Raw genomic sequence first — 21682 nt, forward strand, 5'->3', positions numbered from 1 at the left:
TCCGTGGTTATGTTCATGACGCGTTATAGAGTGTTTAGTCTTCGCTCTTAGCTCTTTGGTGCCTCAGGGGATACAATGTGCAACTCAAAACTCTAAATGAGAATGTAGACAATTAATGCGCATGTGTGAAGCTGAAATCACTGCTCTGATTGGCTATTTTTACGCGGGGAAGTGCTGTAGTCAGCTTCAGCACAATACAGCTTGGAGATTGCAAAAGTAAAGCGTAATGAAAGAATGCTTGTTTGTGGAAGAACTCGGAACTATTTACAATGTAGGCCTATTTGGTAATTGAAGTGTCCGACTGCTGCTGCCGTCTACCTGGTTTTTGAGGTTCCTCCTGAACCAGTCAGCAAGCGACGGAGAATGGAATCCCAGAAAACTGTAGCCAAGGAAGTATGTGACCGTATAATTCAGAAAACTACTCACCGTTTCCAGTCTTTAAGCTACCTAGATGCAACAAAATTGTTAAACAGCTAATTTTCTGGCAATTTTTGGATAGCCTAATTTTCCTGAACGCGAACTTGAAGTTGCTGTCAACAGCTATACTGTACTGAACAAAAGAGTGTTAAAGACACAACTTTGAATTCTATACGGAACACCTGCCTTCCGGAATATAGATGGAGCTGTTCAATTGTTACGGTACATAGCCTCCAACAATTCACAGGATCCATTCTGTGAAGGAACAGTGTCAATAGAAAAGAGTATGATATCCAAGTTGAAGGGTTTAACACCGGGTAATTGACAGGTTCTACAAGTAGGAAGGAACGTCGTATGGATTTCATATTTCGTCACTAGGCGAGTCTCAAATTAAGATAAATACATATAAGTGTATACAGTAGGCCAATATAGAAATTGTAGCACACTCATTATTTTGACCACCAGTCGCTACTGATAATATAGTAACAATGACAACAGCTTTTTAGGGTGCATCGTTAACAACCCAGTGGGAAAATGACAGGTGCCATATTGTCACTTATAGTCCCATCGCTCTAATTTCCGGCAGCCAATCACGTTGCAGGTCGGCTACATTTAAATGTGTGCGTCTTGTGATTCGCTGATGAAGATGTTAAGCATTTCCTAAGGCTGGATAAATACTTAATATAATCGCTCCCCATTTTGGCTCTTTCGTTGGCGTTCGCAGAAAGCACATGAGGACGTTATTTGCCGCTCATTTATTTGCTGAATTACAGTGCGTTTCATTTATTATCATAGGAGCTACGCCATGATAATGTTTAACGGTATGGCAAATAGATCCCTTGTCTGGTAGCTCGGCAACGAAAGAACAAAAATGGCGAACGATACTACCTACCTAGACTTTATAGAGCCTTCATTTCCTAAGACGTAAGCAAAGAGGAGGAGTCACGCCGGGAATAACAGCGTCGCGACTACAGTAATATTTCTGTATATATGATTCTTCTTCGTTAATTATGGTTTGCTTTTGTTTTTCATATTATTACGGAAGGACTGAAAACTCATGAAATACTGTCTCAACTTGAAGCAACAGACACGAGGACCATACCTGGAGAAATTGATGTTTATATTGCACCACCTCTACATGGAGAAAGCGATGAGGATTCTGGACATGAGGAGTGTAATGTATTGTTGGAAGCAGAAGCTGAGGTAGGGACAACTAAAACAAGAGAGGATAAAATCTGTAATCCAACATATGTACTGAATATAAAATATATCCCCCAGTGGAGGAAGAGTCACACCTTCCCTAAGGTGCCACCAGTTTATAATCCTATCCAGTCGGGTCATCCATTATCAGTTTCTAAAGATAGTCATCCAGCTGAATATTTTGATGTATTTATGACCCACTATATTATCAATATTTGAGGAGAAAAGTTCGCTCCGGCGCCGGGGATCGAACCCAGGTCCTTGGTTCTATGTACCAAGCGCTCTGACCACTGAGCTACGCCGAAGTCAATCCACGGCACCGGATCGAACCTTCTCCTACAGTGCTGTTTCTCTTTTTGTGGCCTGACTCCAAGTTGGGCATATACGTTGACGTTTATATTTCAAGTCAACTGCCATTATACAAGGAGCGCACTCAGCTGAGTGACTAATGGCCGGGATTCCGCAGTAAAGTGCACAGCAATCTGTACAAAATAATGCACTGCTAGCTAAACTAATTTACTAAAGATGTTATAACATCTTTAGTAAAAAAAACCACTATATTATGACTCACATTATTAAATCCATGGTAATGTTTACTGTTCAGGAAAATACCCGAACATTTCAACTATCCATTGATGAAATGTATGCATTTGTCTCTATCTTGTTTCTAAGTGGATATGTACCAGTACCATGGCGACGTATGTTATGGGAAGAAAGTGAGGATACGCACATCATGATTTCAAAAACCACGAGATAAAATAAGTTCGAGGATATTTTTAAATATTTGCATGTTCCTGACAATCAAAATCTGAAAAAGAGTGACAACTAAGAAAAATTACGACCACTAATAAATAACCTCAATGAAACATTCATACAACATGCAACAGTACAAGAACAGATATCTGTATAGTCGGACCATCGGATCTGTGCCCCCATAAGATATGCGAACTGAACCCTAATTCCTTCTCAGCCTCGGTAATTCATTTCCCTCCTTGCATTTCTATCTCTCTCCCTTTCTCTCCCCCACTACTCACAATTTTGAGCCTTCTTGCGGGACAGTTTATTTGCACTTGCAGTCCAGTGTTGTCAACTCAACATGAATACTGTAGCACGGAGTGGTGAAAAAAATATTATTAAGCAAGTAATAGCATTTTTCGATGAAGAGAAACAAACAGGTCAATATCTGTTTCCTCTAAATCAGGCAACGAAAAGAACAGCTGCGATCACAAATGAGGGTTATTTTATTTCAATTGATTACGTATTAAAATTACTTAACTAATACTGATATCATGAATTTAAATACTATTATAGTCACAATCATGCCATGGTATGAAAGAAAAATTTCATAACCTCGAGCGGGATTCGAACCTGCGACTTCCTGTACTCCGGTCAGGCGCTCTATCACTGAGCTATCGAGATCGTCTCACGCAGGTTCGAATCCCGCTCGAGGTTATGAAATTTTTTTTTTCATACCATGGCATGATTGTGACTATAATAGTATTTAAATTCATTAATATGTCACATCAACGGACGTCACCAACATCGTAAAGATGAAGATTACATTAATACTGATATAATACAACATTTTATGTAATTTATAAAGGCGGATCAGAGCGCCTAATAAAGAAAATCAGGCGAGAGGGAGTCTGTGCAGGAGATTAAGAGCTAGAATCACCAGGGAGGAACAGACCAAGGAAACCTTTAATTCTTGTAGATGGTATGAACCGATGTATTTTAAGAAGAAAGATACAAGAATTTTACACCATGCAGAAAGAAGTTCCGCCTTTGAAGAAATTATTGAAGGTTGTGAGGAAAGCAATAAATTTCCAAGGTGGGAAAGAAACATTACCGATTAATAGAAGAGGAAGTAGCTAGATTTTTTATCAACTTGGGTGAAGACCGCAGCAGCAGCAGCAGCAGCAGCAATAGTAGTGACTCAGATTCAGATATGTCTGGGGTATGCCCTCTGTAATTTCATGCATAATACAAGTCTTGGTCTTTTGTAAATATATAAATTATTTTCATAAGAATAAATTAGAACTCCTGCACATTAACAGCATGTTATGTTATATAATATGTAAATAAGATCGTAGTATGTATTAACTTCGCCATAGCCGGTCCTTAGCCCAGATGAGAAAGAAAGAGGGTACATGACTATGTGTTCATTCATTCCTACAATTTTATAATTTTATTAGGCCTTCAAGATCACATTCTAAACCTAACAAAATAAGATAAGGTGAAGAAAAAGTATTTATGACGAAAACATTTCTTTTTAGAAACGAAATAGATTCCCTTCACGTAATTTCCATTTAACCAACAAATTAAGGCATTCAGAAGCAAAGTAATATAAGTGACATTTTTTTAAAAAGTGAGATAAGTATATATTCTAAATCTTTAACGTCACTTCTGTCCAGAGAAAAAGTAATATAACTGCAGTTCCAGTCATTGCTGCGCCATGTTGGCCTTACACTTATATTACAATGCATACAGAGTTTTGACTGAGAGGCAAACTAATACAAGTGCGTTGTTTACATATTGTTGTTGCGTTTCTTCCGTGTATGACTAATTCATTTGCCATAATGGAGAGAGGTAATAAATTATACATATTCGAAACATCTACGTGGAAGGGCTGCACACATTGAGCTGGACCAACTATACAGTGATCCAATAAGGATAACTTTTGCTTAGTGGAGCAACTTGCAAGAGCTAAAGAAATTCATCCCACTCATACGCCACTCTTTCTTTGATGACCTGAAGCATTAGGATGGGCCTATAATAAGGACTGTAGGACGTGAAAAAGTGCGGGAAGAGGAAGTTGAAGGAATATTCGCGGTAGGAGCACTGCAGATGCACTTCATGACAGAAACATAGATGTTTCAGCAGAGAGAGATATGACTTCATTAGATGAGCCTAGTGTCGTAATGAACAGCGACTAAGACTAAATTTAATCTAAAATTTGAAATTTTCTTAGCCCTCTTTTTTCGGAGTATCAAAAACCACATTAACTCTTGCCCTAGAAATTGAATACAATATTCAACCAATAAGACACTATGTATTAAAAAAGGATCTAAAAATACATTTAAAATTGCAAGCCTCATCCAGATCTCAGATGTTCTTCAAACTGTCAGATAATATCCTATGTAATTTCTACAAAATAAACAAAGAAAAAATACCAGTCTATATCACAGACACACTCATTGCTAAAACTCCAATTGTAAATGAAATTCCTCCATGAAAATGGATAATTCCAGAACATTGCCTACAAATTACACGAAATCATTGAAAAAATGATCCTTCACACATTCTTAAGTTAAATGCATGGAACTACTCTGCAGCTCATATAAGGATTACCTTCAAATTTATACAGATGAATCTCTAAACCCTGATGATGGAACACCAGGAGCAGGGTATTATATTCCAAAATATCAAGAAAGTTATTTCATACCATGTTCAGCCCCCTCCAGTCTTGACACTGAATTGCTAGCTATTGATGCTGCTCTTCAGTGTGTTACTCAAATTTCTGAAAAATCTATTTGCATACTTACTGACTCCAAGGGGGCTATATTTAATATAATTAAATATGTACCACACCTATACGCACATAGAATTATTCCAATTCAGAAACAACTAAGTGAACTAAAAAAACTCCAAAAGAAAATAAAATTTCAATGGATACCTAGTCATTGAGGTATACCTGGAAATGAGAAAGTCGATAACGTTGCGAAACAGGCAACATATTTGCAACCAAGACCTATTCAAATGATATCTCTATTCAATGTCTTTACTTCAGTAAAGTTTCATTTTATAAACTTATGGATCAACAATCGGTTCTCTTCTGACGAAGGAAAAATTTTACAGTCCGTTAAAAAGAAACCGAATGACCTGTAAATTTACAAAAACTTGCCCAGACATGTTCAAACATTTTTAACAAGAGTCAGAACAGATCACATTGTCACATAATTGTACCTACACCGATTTCACCTTTCTCGTATGTGGTGTAATAATCATGATGAAGATCTGGAACACATTCTTCTATACTGTCCATCCATATACCACAAAAGAAGTCAATTAAAATCATCAGTATCAGTTGCAGAAGAGACATCTCTGCAGTATATATTGACTACACCCTACCTCTGGCTAGTAACAACAGGCGTCTATAATGAACACCGATCAAAATACCCCTAATTTACTATGATAAAGAACAACTGAAAATACTACAGTGGACTATAGTTGACTTTATGTTGTCTGCAAACTACTGGATACATTAAGAAGATTGATTGATTCTTTCGGTTATACAGACACATGTTTTGTTATATGATGATAAGGAAGCTCAAGTGCTGTTAAGACAGAAATGTTTCAATGTTGTAAGAAATGTCCTTGTTCTTATTTTAAATAATATAAAAATACCGAAAACCCTTGCACTTATATCACTTTTCCACAAAAATATTTTCGTGGCAAAATAATACAAGTGACTTTACGACCCTATTTTACCTAAACAGTTTTAGAATAGATAATTTATATTTAGAAGTTAAAAAATATAGGTACCAACATATACAACTGTAAATTTACAGCAACATAGTCCTGTAACAATTTTTTTTAATTTCCGTTTCAACTTCAAAGTCACTTATCTCAAAACTTACTAAATGTCACTTGTATCACTTTGCTTCTGAGTGCATCAATTATCTCCAATTAATCGTAGAAGTCAATCAGCGTCATTAGACCTACTTCAATTAAATTATGAATAAGTACCGGTAATAATTAACCTCATATTATTAATAAGCAATATTCAAGAGACATAACACTGTTTGGCGGAAATTTGGCAACACCCCTATTCGGCAAGGTTCGTGGCCTGCAGTTTGACGTGGTGGGAGGAAAGCTGGTGGAATGGAGTGAGTAGAGGCGTTAACTTTTCCAAGAACGACGACAGCGCTGAAGGGGCACAGATCCAATGGTCCGACTTTAGTTGAATCCATTATTCCGTATTTCTGTACGCACTGATGCAAACAGTTTATGCAAGGGGAAACTCATTCATTTTGGCTTCAAAGCATGGGTTCCTTGCACTAAGGACAGCTACTATTTGCAGTTTGACTTGTATAATGTTGTTGAACTGTATTTCCTGTTATGACGAAGATTAGTAATCCTGTCTTATTTTTTACCACCAACACTAAACATGTTTTTTTTAACCCGCACATTATACATACTCATATTTAAAAATTATAAATGTTTCTGAAATATACTTCCTACTGTTACAAAGATCAGTAAATATATAACAAGCATAAATGAAATTAAATCCACTTGGATTGTTAACTCTCTTTTGTAATTCATACTAAAATTCAAGTACATAATCTTCGTCAGAAAAAAAAAAACACCTGTTTGAAATAGATCAGTACGACAAGTGTTTTTGTTTAATATCGGGTTTAATGTTGCAGAGCTCAAGTCTCATGTCTGGTTCTGCATTCAGTCTGTTTCAGTATTTAGTTTTGATAGATGTATACACAGAAAACCCAGTTTCACACAGGTAAGTACTTGCACATGGATAGAGTTTTAATAGCTTTCTTTGATAACACTGGATACTCTCTTCTCAGACTGTGCCAAATATCCATCACAGGAAGATTCTTAAACTGAGGTTGGAGGGATAAATCACACGTCAACTCCAGTAATGCTTCTTATTCTTCAGAAGCGAAGGAAGAATGTTTTTCTTTCATGTCAAATGGATTTTTTTTTTACCAACAAATTTTGAGAATTGTTTTCACTTTGCTGTTCTGGAAAATACTGCTGTACAGTGTGGCGCATATCCTCCAAATGCTTTAAATTCTTCACTGATTTCATCAAGTTCTGGGAGAGTTTCTTCGTTCTTCTCAAGGAAACCTTTCAAAGCAGGGAAGCTCTCAAATTCACGACCAGCTAGACTTCTCATCCAGAACTGCAATTTTCTCTTGAAAGCCCTGATTTTATCTGCTGCACCCAGTATATTAGCATTTTTCCCCTGCAATGACACATTTACTTCGTTTATTTTGACAAAAAGTCACCAGAATAGGCAATTCTCAAGAGCCACAGTTCGTCACTCAAACAATCGTCCAACTCGAAATGGTGATCAATGAAGAAAGCCATCACCTCAGCTCTAAGTTGGAACAGTCTACTTAAAGTTTTTTTTTCGTGAGAAAGCCATCTCATTTCTGGATAGAGAGGCAGAGATTTGTGAAAGCTTACCAGGTCCTCACAAATGATTTTGAAGAGTCTTGAATTTAGTGGTCTGGACTTGATAAATTTTTTACTCCTTCATTAAGAACGACGACATTTTTATGTGGCCACAGGTTGACAGTGCAAAATACAATGGCTGCTTTTGCAATTTTCTGCAACTGACTTTATGCGCAATACTGCACCAACTGTTTTCCCAACCATTGCTTTTGCACCATCCGTGCAGACATGAAGACAATTATGTCCCAGGGTGTATGATTTTCTTCCAAGCATTCACTAACAATTTTGAAAATAGCAGATCCTGTTGCATTAGCTGGCAGCAGTTTACATAATAGCATTATCTTCTTCAATAGCATCTTCATAATCTTCTTCTTTTCACAGAGTAATACGTAGATTTAGTAACAGGGCAGCACTGCTACTTACAGACCTGTTACTAAATCTACGTATTACTCTGTGAAGAGATTTATTAAATCTACATACTTAGACTTCAACAAACAAAATTTGATAACACAATCCCAAGGGAAAAAATGGAACTCTCTGCATCAGAATCCACAGTTAATTCCCGATTTACCACGAAAATCGTCTGTAGCTGCATTTAGATTGGCAACAGGCCATGATTGTTTGGCCAAACACCTGCATAGAATTGGAATATATCAGTCCCCTAACTGTCCATTGTGCAACTCAAACCAAGAAATGGATTCGGAACACCTCAAAATCTGTGCTTCAGTGGCTGGTCATGATAATATCTTTGACAAATATTGGAGTGCAAGAGGTCAAATGACTTTATTGTCAAACGCCTGGCATTAGAAAACAACAACAACATAATGGTAACGGACAAGACTAGTACAAATGTCAGATCTGCTACATCACTTGACTCGTCTATCTCTAGTGCAAATTGACATGATCTGAGCCGACGGTTTAATTCTTCCTTGATGTAAGCTGCCATGTCTTCAATGCGACGACCCACTGTGTCATTTGAAACCGACACAAAAGTTAATTGTTTAGCCTCCTTCTCGTTGATCATGCACTTAACCATATCAATCACGCGGGGTTTTATTAATTTTTCGGCTACTGTGTGGGACTCACCTGCCTCAGCCACTCTGTAGCTCACAATGAAACATCCCTCTGTTGCTTTTTCATTTGTACTACGGTATAAGATTTCTGAGTTAAGAACTTTTGTGAATTTACCAATTCGCGACGTTTCCTATAAAAAAAAATCAATATCTTTGTCATGAAACTGAGCATGGTTTGAATAATTTCGAGGGAAAAATTGTTCCGGGGCCGGGTATCGAACCCGGGACCTTTGGTTTAACGTACCAACGCTCTCCCACTGAGCTACCCGGGAACTCTAACCGACACCGATCCAATTTTTCCCTCTATATCCACAGACCTCAAAGTGGGTTGGCAACAGTCAAGCAACCAACATTTGAGTGCACACTAACTCTGTGTGACTTTAAATTGTGGTTTTCTGTTACGTACAGTGACGTGTATTATGCAAATTAAGCTTTCAGGAGTAACTCCCTGTAAAGTCAATTTGAATAATTTCGAGGGAAAAATTGTTCCGGGGCCGGGTATCGAACCCGGGACCTTTGGTTTAACGTACCAACGCTCTCCCACTGAGCTACCCGGGAGCATGGTTTGTTTCAAAATGGCGACGTAATTTTGAAGGTGCCATCAAACTACTAGGTAAAATTCTTCCACATATTACACACTGAGGACAATTTTCAGCACCCATGAAACCCAAGGCTAAGTAACTCTCATTATATTTAGGCTTTTAATTACAGAAATTACTGTAAAATTATAAATACTATACGTAAAACATCAATACGTTGCTCCAATAACACAAAGAAACAATATTCACAATTATTGTCGAAACAGAAAATCAATGTAGGTAAATTCTCATTTTAAATAGAACTATAAATGATTGGAATGACCCACCTGCAGCGGTCTTTGAGGGCTGTCCTTCCTTAAGGAGATTCGATAATAAATTAAAAAGTTGTGTATGAAGTGCAAATCAAAATTAAGGTGACATTTAACATTTAATTTTTTAAGGTGACATATATTTATTTAGCCTGACGAGTTACTTCCTTGGTTTGAATTGTAAATTATTTAAAAATAGCTTGTAAGAGGGCCTTAGACTAGAAATGTTTAGCTTAAATGTAGTTCTGTTTATAAGTATGCACCCTTATGGGTGTAATTATTTGACTTATTTGAACTGTTGTATCAGTGAAGCGAGGTGAGTCAGTGAAGTTATGGTTTTACAGTGCAGTGAATAGTTCCGATCAGTGATAATTTATAGCGTCAATGAAATGTGTTCCATAGTGTCAATGAAATGTGCCCTAAAGTGTCAGTGAAATGCGTCATAGTGCCACTACAGTGAGTGAGATGAGAATAAAGTGAGAGACTATTGAAACTTATGTAGGGCCTGTACATATGTAGGTTGTATTGTAAAATTAGGTATTTTATGTTTTATTATTAATTGTAATTATTGTGTTAAATTGTATTGTGTATTGTATAATTGTATTATGTATTGTACATTTTATTGTGTATTGTTTATATTGTGTATACCACTGCCACCGGGTGCTTGTCCACTTGCAGTGTAAATAAATACATACATGTAGTAATTTAGATATAAATAAAAAGAGGGAAAAAATGTGTCGTTAATGACCCACCCTGAAAAAGAACCTAAATGTAAAGATTCATCTGTGTTCGCTCATTTGTCTCTTTGTCTTGTATTTGTTTCTTGTTGTCTCCGCAAAGGCCTTGCATCATGCTAACCACACGGTCAGGAAGGCCTGCTTTGTGACGTGTCAATTGCACAATCCCATATAAGTTACCGCAAGAAGAAGACAGAGTTTGGCGTCTCTCCATACTGTTCCTCCTACCGAGTAGTGTTTACATTAAACCCGTCACATTTTTCTCTCAAATCGAAGTACAGCTACAACAATGCCCGTGTTCTTCTACATTGTAATATTATTTCGATTTATTTTATTCAATTAGCGTTGACTTTCATTACGTTTACTTACACTTACACTCGTTTTCTTTTCTCAAGCGTACTATCAGGGACTGGAATGCTTTACCTGCAGACTTACTAAAGGCTTTACCAACAACCAAAAATGTATTTAAAAATAGGCTTAAGGACTTTTAGTAATAGACGATAATTATACACAGTATTTAAAGGCTGTAATTGATATTTTGTTATTGAAGTGTTCTATCAGTGAAGAATTATGTTGTGTCAGTGAAGTGTGTTGGGTAAGTGAAACGTGTTCCTGTCAGTGAAGCTTTATAGTTTATAGTGGCAGTGCAAAGTATTTGAACAGTGAAATGTTTTTGAAGTGTTAGTGAAATCAGGATAGAATCAGTGAAATGTGTCGTAGTTCCAGTGCAGTGAGTGAGTTGACAGTGAAATGAGTGTAGTGTTGAAAGGTACTTGTGCAGATATGAACATATCATACTCGTGGGTTTTAGTTCGAACTTAGGTTTAAGGTACAAATTAGATTTACTTTAAATGTTATTTTAACCGATCGTGCTTCATTTAATTTAGGATGTTCCTTGTTATTATTATTATTATTATTATTATTATTATTATTATTATTAATCATTGTTAGTATTAATTATTAGTATTATTAATTGTATTTTTTATTAATTGTGTTTATTATTGTCTTTATCGAGTGTAATTAGTTACCACTGCCACCGGGTATATACTCATTGCAGTGTGAATAAATAAATACATACATACATACATACATACATACATACATACATATATACATACATACATACTATTTCAACTTCATCCTTGCAGTTCCATTCCTATTTGTTAAGAGGAGAAGAATGACTGAGAACATTATGTTGCGAGATGATTTTGCAAACGTTGCTCTGATTTTCTATTCAGCCTGTTGGTTTTAGTATCATATTTAGGGAAAATATGACATATATTTCGACTAACGATTATTTTGAACATAAATTTTGTTTTCATTTATTCAGTTTCTTTTTTTAATTTTATCTATTGTGTGTATGTTCAATTAAATGGTATTTATTTTCAGTCTTAGACTTATACAATATTTAAGGAGTAGTTCCTTTATATTACATATTTTGCTATTTGTATTAAAATTTCCATCGCGTCTGCGACATCATCAGATACGTTCTTATATTATCCAATATGCTAATCTCATTTTAGATTCAATGTGCACAAGCATAGTGAATATCAAATATCAATAAAAGGTTATAAAAAAATTAAAAGATACAGAGTAAAAACATCTAAAATATGTGCTATGAGCTTTCACTCACATTTTTACAAATTATTTTTGACCTGAGTGTGATTCATCATGCAAAATTTCTATTTGTTAATTTCATTAGTATGACTGAAAACTCATTCACAATTTTGACTTAGATCTACATGATGTGAAATATATAAATTATATTACATATTGTACCTATGTTCCGTAATTAGCGTTTTATGGTTGAATATGTGATTGCTCTCATGTCTGTTTGGTAAGGTTGATATTTGGAACTATGGACCGATGTTGAAGTATTATGCGATTATTTTTATGTGGTTTAGATGTTATCTTCTATTAGGAAGCAGTGATGTGATATTGAAATACCGTCAGAAGTTTTCAAAGGTAATTCTTTAAATAGAGTTCTTTGAGAGTTATCTTCTATTTAGACAAGGCAGTGTAGTATTAATGGGACTTCATCAAAAGTTTTCGATAGTTATTATATGGAAAAAATTTTAAATGCTATTGTGCCTTGAAATTGTCAAGTACAATTTAGTGGTATGTTATGTGGAAGTAATTTATAAGTACTATTGTGCAGTGGCGTGTGGTGATAAATAATCCTGGTGGTGCACAAATATTTATTATGATTATGATCATATTATTATTATTATTATTATTATTATTATTATTATTATTATAATTATTATTATTATTATTATAGGTACTAACTACTACATAACTATTAACATATGTTACGTAGGTATATATTTACATAATTTTGTTAGTCAAGAAATTGCAGTTAATCAGTTTCCTATGTAGGTCCAGTAATAGCAAAGTAAAGTGTTCAATTTCTATTGCAGCACACCGTAAATAATATTGTTTTCGCTATATTGCGTTTTATAACACAGTTCAGACGTTCACAAGCATTCGATACGTGTGTCGTCTCATCAGCCTTGACTCTAAAAAGTCAGCAGCTTTCTTTATTTCTTTGAAATCCCATCATGGCATACATCAAAATGGCTTGAAGGACTTCGTTCTGTATAGTGTTTGATGTGCTCTTAAACACTATTCCTCTTTCCAAATGTTCCTTAAGAGTGCGTCTAATTCAGAACTGAAATTGATGAGGCCAAGAAAAATACTAGCGTTTAAAGATGAGTTTCCGTTTTCGTGACCTCTCAAAGCCAACTCAAAAGCTCCACAAAACCGCACGCACATATCTGTTCTTGGTAACTTTATCATTGTGAAGTGCAACAAGCCAATTGAATCCAATTGTGTATGTATGTTTGTTTGACCCAACACTGCTAATTTAACATTATTGTTGATGTGTGCAGCTGAAGAATCGTGTTTTTTAATTCTTTCATTCATGTGCTTCAAATCAATCATAACTGCAGAACGATAATCTACATTATTTAGTTACTACGCACAGTCCTACATTCAAACAGAACAATAAATAAAATTCATAAAACGTACTTATTTTTGTCAATAAATGTTCGCCGTCGAACAATAGGCGAGGAAAACAAAATATAGCGTCTTTTATATTGCAGTCGCATATTGCATTTTTCGTAAGTCCGAATGTTTAATTTTTGTTGTCACTTCTGTATTACTGTTCTTCGTCACCTATAATTTTAATTCATGTGTAGGTCTACGTATCTTCTTTATTTTGGTCTTTTCGTGTAAAGGTCTTATAGAAAATTACACATTTAAAAGATTTTGCACACTATTCATTGTAACATTTATGATGGAACGAGCTTGAGAACACATCTGAAAGTGCTCCTAACCCCTCCTACGCTCACAGTACTGCCTCCCTTCCATGCTCCAAAGCCTGCCAGTGAAACAGTGCTACTGCGCATGCTCGAATGGAACAGTGTGCCGCACGTGTCGAGCGGTACACGTAAGTCCCAGGCGTCAACAAGAACAGTACACATACAGTGTTATTTTTACATAGTATTATAATAAAGAATTATGTCGCTCACATAGTCTACTGCAGCTCATTGATATAAATTTAAGAACATGTGTTATTTGAAGAGGTGGTGCAATGCTCCTGTGCTCCTTAAGAGAAATCGCCACTGCTATTGTGCCTTGGAATAATTTTGAAATCAAATTCAATGGTATAGCTAGTCAGTTGGTGAATGCGAGCTGGAGAGCGACTGTGTATTGTGAAGGTGGAGGGGTTTGTTCATGGGTATGCGAATTCATAAATTTAAGTGATCATATATAGTGTGTTTTGTAAGTTGGGTAATTTTTCATTGATTAAAGTTTTATCTTTATTGCAATATTTAGAAATGTAAAACTCTTCAGCAACATTTATATATTTATTTTCAATATAGGTTTTGATAACACTAGCCAACAGTGAAAATGTAACTGCGATTAAATAAATGTTTGTGAACTATATCGACCACGCTGATAACGAAAACGACAATCAAAAACTCGAATTAGCTCTCGTTTGTAAGTTAAAGGGGGATGCATTTAATTATAACACCGGCCAACAAAAAAAATTTTTTTTTTTCAATGTTTCCTGCACTTCATGGGTCAATTATTACTAATTTTGAGTTGAGAAAAACTAATATGACAATGAAACATTTTTCTTAGCTCTAATTTCTGTGATACACAATAGGTGGAAGTATTTCAGTCTAACGGATTAAGATAAAACAATACATTTTAATTACATATGCCAACAACATTGAAAATGCATTTGAATTTTTTAAAATGGCAGTTACATTCTAAGAGTTTTAAATTGATGGAAGAATACCTGGCAGATGGTTGGGTCTGAAGAGAATCATGTGGTGGCTTCATGAGATCATCGTCTTTTAGCTTACCTCTTGTGAGTTCCGGAGCATCCCTACACAAAGACCAGCAGTAATCCGCAAGCATTGTTTCATTCCAGCAGCCCTGATATCTTTGTTCCATAACAGAAATATCGTGATGGAACATTCCTCCGTGTTCATCACTGACAACTCCACAACTAGGAGGGAAAAAGTCTAGGTGGGAATGGAGAAAATGGATTTTAAGGGACATGTTGCATCCGAGTTGATGGTATTTTTGCAGGAGCACTGTCACAACTGAGTGTAGTTATTTCTTTTGTTGCCTAAAAATCCATGAATAACTCCCTTGAATGCTTCCTAAGCTTCCTTTTCTTTCCCTTCCAAAACTTGGTCAAATGCAGGATCCTTTACAAGTTCTCGAATTTGTGGCCCGACAAAAATACCTTCCTTAACTTTGATATCACTTAATTTCGGAAATTTCTCTCTTACTTACTTAAAGGCCTGTCCTTCTTGGTTCATACTTTTAAGAAAATTTTTCATCAAACCTAGCTTAATATGTAGGGGTGGAAGAAGAACATCTTTTGGGTCCACAAGAGGCTCGGCAACGACATTTTTCTCGCTAGGATTAAGATTTCTTGCAGGCCAGTCTGCTTGAATATAATGTGATTTCCTATCCCTGCTGTCCCAGACACATAAAAAGCAGCAATATTTTATGTACCCCAGTTGCATTCCTAAGAGAACAGCAATGACTTTTAGATCACCACAGATTTTCCACTTGTGTTCATGATATTTGATTGAGTCGAAGAGGGCTGTCATATTTGCATAAGTGTCCTTCATGTGAACTGCATGACCAATAGGAATAGAAGGAAGACGGTTGCCATTGTGAAGTAATACAACTTTCAAACGAAGCTTGGAGGAGTCTATGAATAGCCTCCATTCAGTTGGATCATGGTTCAAATTCAAACATTTCATCAAGCCATTAATGTCGAAGCAAACAACAAGATTGTTTTTCTTCTCAAAAAAAGGGAAGAAGATCCCTGTGACGTCTGTCCTGTGAGATCCTGACATCACGTTCGAGAAGATTCCATTGCTGTAGTCTAGACCCTAGAATTTCTGCCTTCTCCTTTGACAGGTCAAGGTCTCTACTGAGACCACTCAATTCCGCTTGAATCAGTCTGTTCGGTTTATCATTTTTTCCTCAAAATCCATATATTAGGAAAGCGTACAGACTGTACTTTGGCTATGAAATCGGAGACCAGGACAAGCCCTGGGCTACTCTTGTATGTTGCATATCATTTGTCTCGAGTCTGCATTCGTGGTTGAATCGTAAAAGATCTTCCATGGGCTTTGCTATACCCATGATCTGGCGTGAACCATCAAACCATGTGAATGATTGTTACATTTGTATGACAACTCCATTAACACATGGTATTTCCAAGAAGTCTTCCTTGACATATTCTAACACATCGTCTGCCATGCGACCGGTGCTTCACGGAGACGGACTGCCTGTTCCTGTCCCACCTGATCGTGATAATGATAGAGTTGAGGGCGCCAGTGAAACTAGTGCTGCACCATCACCTTCAAAACCCAGTTCTTCGAAAGATGCTGATTTTGTGTGTAACGATGAGTGTACAGAGATTCATAAAATAACACAGTGTGAACTTAATAGCCTAGTGCGAGATCTTGAATTGCCGAAAGGTAAAGCTGAACTGTTGGCGTCAAGACTACAACAGTGGAATTGTCTTGATAAGACGGTAAATGTGACTGCGTTCCATAACCGCCATATGCCATTCCTTCCATGTTTCGAACGTGAAAAGAACTTTGTATTTTGTAGTGATGTACAGGGACTAATGGCAGCTATGTCCATTGACTATAAAAGTTATGAGTGGAGGTTGTTCATCGACTCTTCCAAAGTAAGTCTCAAGTGTGTGCTGCTGCCTAATGGCAACGTGTTACCATCAGTTCCGATTGGGTTTGCACCTTACATGAAAGAAACATATGATAACATGAGACAATTGTTATTGCGATTGAAGTATGACAAGTTTAAATGGCAGATTTCCGGGGATCTGAAATCATAGCCATATTACTTGCGCTACAACACGGCTACACCGAATTCTGTTGCTTCCTGTGCCTCTGAGATAGCTGCACAAAAGAAAGATCAGCCTAAGCCTCAATCACTTGAACCAGGATCTCACAATGTTATGCACGAGCAACTGGTCGAATCCAAGAACATAATTCTCCCTGCTCTTGACATAAAATTGGGCCTAATGAAAAACTTCGTTAAGGCCATGGACAAAACTGGCGAAGCATTTCTCTATTTGCGCGAGAAATTTCCACGTCTTAGTGAGGCGAAAATAGAAGAGGGTCCCCAGATACGCAAATTGTACAAAGATGAGCATTTCAACACCATCCTGACAGGTGATGAAAAGCTAGCTTGGGATGCCTTTGTTCAAGTGTCAACATATTTTCTAGGAAATAAGAGGGCAGAAAACCATAAGGATCTTGTGACAAATCTTCTGCACTGCTACAATAGACTGGGGTGCAACATGTCCTTAAAGATACATTTCTTACATTCCCACTTGGACTACTTCCCTGACAACTGTGGTGCTGTAAGCGACGAGCACGGGGAACGCTTCCACCAGCAAATTTCGGAGATGGAAATGAGATACAGTGGACACTGATTAATTCGACATTCGATAATTCGAATTATTGGGCAATTCGAATAAAAGTACAATCCCCTTGAAACTCCTATTTAAAATAACGTAAATAATTTACGTTTAATTCGATGTTTTGAAGCCACCATTTGGATAATTCGAAGGAACAATTTAATTTTTTCATCATGAAAAAAGTATTCTGAATTTTATAAAAGTCGAAATAGGGTTCGTGTACATCTCAGTTAAAATTTCCAAGAATCCATCTTCTAGTTTCCGCATTCCTAGTTGCTTATTGTTGAATTTCCGTTAGACTGTGACTACTGGCAAACGAACTCTGCCTTATTGTCCAGCGCTTTGTGTCTTCAGGTAGACACCCACCCCTCCCTCATCGCCCGAGAACTGGAAATAACGAAGTACAGTACCCTCCCTTACTTTCACAACACGTGCAGTACAAAATTCAGTGAACTTAAAACCTTCAGTTGATAGGAATGTTTCAGTGACTCGTTTTACGTACAATGTCAAAACGCGGAGTGTACACCAGTTTAACACTGGCAAAAAAAAAAAAAAAAAAAAAAAAAAAAAAAAAAAAAAAAAAAAAGTTGAAGTGCTCAGGGAAGTAGAAAAGGAATAAAAAAGAAGAACATTATTGCCAAGGAATATGGAATATTGCCGAACACTTTACCCACCTACATAAAGAATAAAGAAAAAATATTGGAGAGTTGGAACTTACAAAGTGGTGGAAATAGGAAACGCATAAGAGGAGGTGAATTTCCTGAAGTTGATGAGTGTGTGCTCAAATGGTTCAAACAATCGCGTGATCGCAACATACCATTGAGTGGCCCATTAGTGCGTACCAAGGCAGAAGAATTCGCAGAAAAATTGGGCGTTAAAAACTTTAAAGCAAGTTGGGGTTGGTTCAGTGGATTTCAAGAAAGAAATGGCATTTCGTTTAAAAACGTGTGCGGTGAGAGTGCTTCAGTTAATATGGAAACAGCTAATGAGTGGATTAGTGGATTACCTGAACTCACAAGGAATTACGAACAAAAAGACATCTTTAATGTGGATGAAACTGGACTTTTTTTTTCAAGTGTATGCCTAACAAAACATTCACATTTAAAGGGGAGCAGTGCAGCGGCGGAAAAAATAGCAAAGAAAGAGTAACTGTGCTAGTTGGTGCAAATATGGATGGATCTGAAAAGTTGCCGTTATTAATGATAGGGAAAGCTGTAAAACCAAGGTGTTTTAAATTTGTGAAAAGTCTTCCTGCTCAATATGAAGATAACAAAAAAGCCTGGATGACTGGCGAACTTTTTGAAAATTGGCTCATATCACTAGACAAAAAAAAATTACAGGGCTAATAGAAACATTTTATTGTTTATTGATAACTGCACGGCCCACAATAAGATTCCAAAACTAAAGAACGTTAAAATAGTGTACTTTCCACCCAACATGACGTCAGTGGTGCAGCCTATGGACCAGGGGGTTATACATAACCTAAAGTACATGTACCGACGGCAAGTGGTTCTACAGATCATAAACGACGACATTAGAAAGTGTAAAATTGACCTACTGGATGCCAGTAGAATGCTACACAAAGCTTGGAAGCAGGTTACTGCACAAACAATTGCAAACTGTTTCCGTAAGGCTGGTTTCAACAATCGAGAAGTTAATACCGGTACTGAAACCGCAACAGAAGAACCAGATGAGCCTATCTCCGAGCAGTGGCAAGAAATAGCGCCTGACGTTAGTTATGATACATATGCAAATTTTGATGATGGGGTTGCTGTATGTGGAGAGCTGACGGAAGAGGTGATTATGCAAGAAGTGACGAGAAATCACATTTCTTCTGATGAAAATGATGGTAATGACGACGAGAATGCTGTAACAGAAGAGCCCGTTCCGTCACCTTCTGAAGCATTCAAAATGGTGGAAGGTTTAAGAAGATTTATTGAGGCTCAACCAAATGTAAAGGATAATTTGTTTCACTCGATAAATGAAATTGACGACTTTATATCCAACATGTAAAATTAAACAAAACTAAATAAACTAAAATCACGCATTTCTTTATGTAAAAACTTGTAGGCTATGTGCCTAATGATGTGTGCTTTTTCTAGTGATAGATTTATGTTTTTATTTTCTACTGATTGTATGTCTTGTACTCAAGTGCTTTAAACACTGTGTCACGCTACTAGGACTACACTTTTTATGGATAAAATATGGAAATTAAAAGGGTGATTTGCATTGCATGTTAATTATAATATTTGTATGAAACAAATTTATTTCAGGGCACACTATTTTGCAAAATAAAGTGTTTTTTTGTTAATTCGAAGTTTCGATAATTCGAAGTTTTTTTAAAATTCCCCTTTGAGTTCGAATTAAAAAGTGTCCACTGTACCAGGGAAAGTGGAGTGCATCAATGTTAACCGATTACTGCTGGACACTAACCAGGGAATCACCAGCAGAAAACTACAAATGCCAGGCGAAGCGGTTGCGCCTTCAGTGACCTTCCCCCGAGGGATAACACCAAGGTAAATACTGTACATGCAATAAGCTTACATAGGCAATAAAGTATAGTTATCATAATTTCAAAACGAGAGCTAATCTTGCATTTTCACTATTATTTTCGTTATCAGCACACCCGAAAACATAAAGATTAGCTGTTTTCATTCCAGTTACAAAAAAAAAAAAAAAAAAAAAAAAAAAAAAAAACAAAAACAAAAACAAAAAAAAAAAGGGTAAAATTTTGTTGGCTAGTGTAATTGTAAGTGTGTCATTCTGTGAACCAAGTTCATGTCCGTTTTGGATGCGATGGGTAGTGTTCTTTGGTTTAGTTCTATTGAATTTGAAGTCCTATATATGTTCTTTGTATTGTGTTTTAAAATTCTGTTTAGTGTGTCCTATGTATTTAGTTTTACAGGTTTACATTGTAACATGTACCAGTACACCTTTCTTGTTATTTCTGTCAATGTTATGTAGATAGTTGTTGATTATCTATATAATTTGAACAGGTAATGGAAATTATGGGAAAACGGCTGAACGGGTTTTAATAAATGCCTCCTCATTTTGAAGCTTGGAACACAAAGTTTTTCAGAAAAATAGTAGTTTTCAGTGAAATGTCAATTTTCCTACATCATTTTCCTGTTTTCCAAAATCCATCTGTCGTCAGTTTTGAGAAATAATGGCTTTTCAGAATAAAACAAAACACAAACACACTACAATAAACAATATCACACGAAGGCTACGACCTGCAGGATTGCTGACATATTTAGAGTTCAGATGGCTCAGATTCTCTTACATCATAATGTCAATATGTCGATCTTCATTTGTATAACTTTTTCATAAAGTTTCTGTAATATTGGTTATTAAAAACTTCAAGACTTACTAAAAAGAATTAACAGGTCAGATTCTCTGATGTGTAATTTTCTGAGTACAGTATCTGTGTTTTGGATATTAAAAACTACAAAACTTAAGAATGTTCGATGACATTATTACCATTAAAAATGAAATATTATTATAGTGAATGTCGTTATGTATTTGCTACTATTATACAATTAATGCTTTATTAATGGTATGAAAGTGAAACCTTTCGGGGTTATGTAAGTTGGCGTAGAGAATATCTGAAGTTAGATCATTTCTATAATATTTACTGAGTGACGACTATATAGTAGTCTATACAAAACTTACGGAAGATAACAATATTGTTATTAAAAATTGAATATTTTTATAGTCATTAATCAAGTGGTGTGGGTCTTTTCCATATATTTAATGGCGGTGTGGTGTATATATTTGAAGTTGAAAGTCAGAATTTATAAAACATGCTACCAGTTGTTCTTTATGGTTGTGAAACTTGGACTCTCACTTTCAAAGAGGAAGAAAGATTAAGGGTATTCGAAAATAAGATGCTTAGGAAAATATTTGGGGCTAAGAAGGATGAAGTTATAGGAGAATGGAGAAATTTACCCAACACAGAACTACACGCATTGTATTCTTCACCTAACATATTTAGGAACCAGAACATTAAATCCAGACGTTTGAGATGGCAGTGCATGTAGCACATATGGCTTAATCCAGAAATGCATATAGAGTGTTAGTTGGAAGACCTGAAGGGAAAAGACCTTGAGGGAGGCAGACGTAGATGGGAGAATAATATTAAAATGGATTTGAGAGAGGTGAGATATGATGGTAGAGACTGGATTAATTTTGCTCAGGATAGGGACCGATAGTGGGTTTATGT

General features: G+C 36.2%; 1 protein-coding gene and 1 non-coding gene across 2 annotated transcripts in view; both read right to left on the reverse strand.

Moving 5' to 3' along the window:
* LOC138715350 (zinc metalloproteinase nas-5-like) overlaps positions 1–21682 on the reverse strand; it is a 201066-nt gene that overhangs the window by 81904 nt on the left and 97480 nt on the right. The gene's annotated exons all lie outside the window — the stretch shown is intronic.
* On the reverse strand, positions 1850–1922 carry TRNAY-AUA (transfer RNA tyrosine (anticodon AUA)). Its single transcript has one exon. It is a non-coding gene; the product is annotated as a tRNA-Tyr (tRNA).

Source organism: Periplaneta americana, chromosome 1 (genome assembly GCF_040183065.1).
Source record: "Periplaneta americana isolate PAMFEO1 chromosome 1, P.americana_PAMFEO1_priV1, whole genome shotgun sequence".
Classification (NCBI taxonomy): domain Eukaryota; kingdom Metazoa; phylum Arthropoda; class Insecta; order Blattodea; family Blattidae; genus Periplaneta; species Periplaneta americana.